This window comes from Patella vulgata, chromosome 3 (assembly GCF_932274485.2).
Source record: "Patella vulgata chromosome 3, xgPatVulg1.2, whole genome shotgun sequence".
Classification (NCBI taxonomy): Eukaryota; Metazoa; Mollusca; class Gastropoda; family Patellidae; genus Patella; species Patella vulgata.
Genome location: NC_065881.2, coordinates 33044212 through 33045452, shown reverse-complemented (window position 1 = coordinate 33045452; position 1241 = coordinate 33044212).

Genomic DNA, 1241 nt, shown 5'->3' with positions numbered 1-1241 from the left:
GCATTCATACATAAACTATAAAATAGTCATTAGTATTAAATGAATAAAGTTGTTGGATTTATAAAATATTTATTGTAATGTTTAGTAACTGGCCACCATCTAGCATTACGTGTGAAATATAGTAATACAACAGGTTTCATGCATAAACCAACTTGTTGGATCAAACCTCAATAGTCGTCTACCAGGAACACTGATACCCCAGATTAGTTTGGTGTTTTATGTGAATTTGTTACGGAGCTGAATTGGGCAGTGTGAAGTTAGCTCGATTTTCGTTTTTCGTTTTTCGATATTGGCAAGTAGAAAGAGCAGTTTTTATGTGAATCCATAGATCAGGCATCCTCATTTATGATATCTTTAGTTCGTTTTAGAAAACGTATTTAATCAAATGTGTTTTGGAGACATTCTATAGACATACATCCATCAAATCTGTTTTTTGAGATTCAAGTTTGAATATCAACAAACAGGGAGAACGAGCTTTTTTTATGTGAACCCACTGCTCAGGCATCCTCATTTATGCTATCTTTAGTTCATTTTAGAATACTTATTTCATCAAATTTGTTTTGGAGACAGTCTGTAGATATACATCCATTAAATCTGCTTTTTTGAGATTCAAGTTTGAATATCGAAAAACGAGTAATGGTTAGTGTGTGCGCGCTTTATCATAAAGTCTGTCATTGAGTCAACTGGCGTGGTTTCCATTCCCCGGTTGTACGTGGCAAGGAGTAGGATCGCCTGTCCAACCTCGTGGGTTTTCTCCAGGTCCTCAGGTTCCCTCCCACTGCTAAAGACCCCTACGCGCAAGCGAATTATTGAAATAAAATTAAACCATATGTTAGTCCCAAAATGACGTAATTTGTGTCGTTGTGTCGAGTGGACGTTAAATCCCATCTCTCTCGCCAATATCAAAAAACAAGGAAAAAGAGCATCTTGTATGTGAATCAACTGCTCAGGCATCCTCATTTATGATATCTTTAGTTCGTTTAGGAAACTTATTTAATCAAATGTATTTTGGAGACATTCTGTAGATATACATCCATTATTTCTGTTTTTTCAAGATCCAAGTCTGAATATCGAAAAACGAGTAGCTCGTTTTATGAGATTCGCCAATATAAAAAAAAAGGAGAAAGGGCAGTTTTTATGTGAATCTACTGCTCAGGCATCCTCATTTATGACACTGATTTAATCAAATGTGTTTCGCATTCTGTAGATATACATCTATCAAATCTGCTTTTTCGAGATTC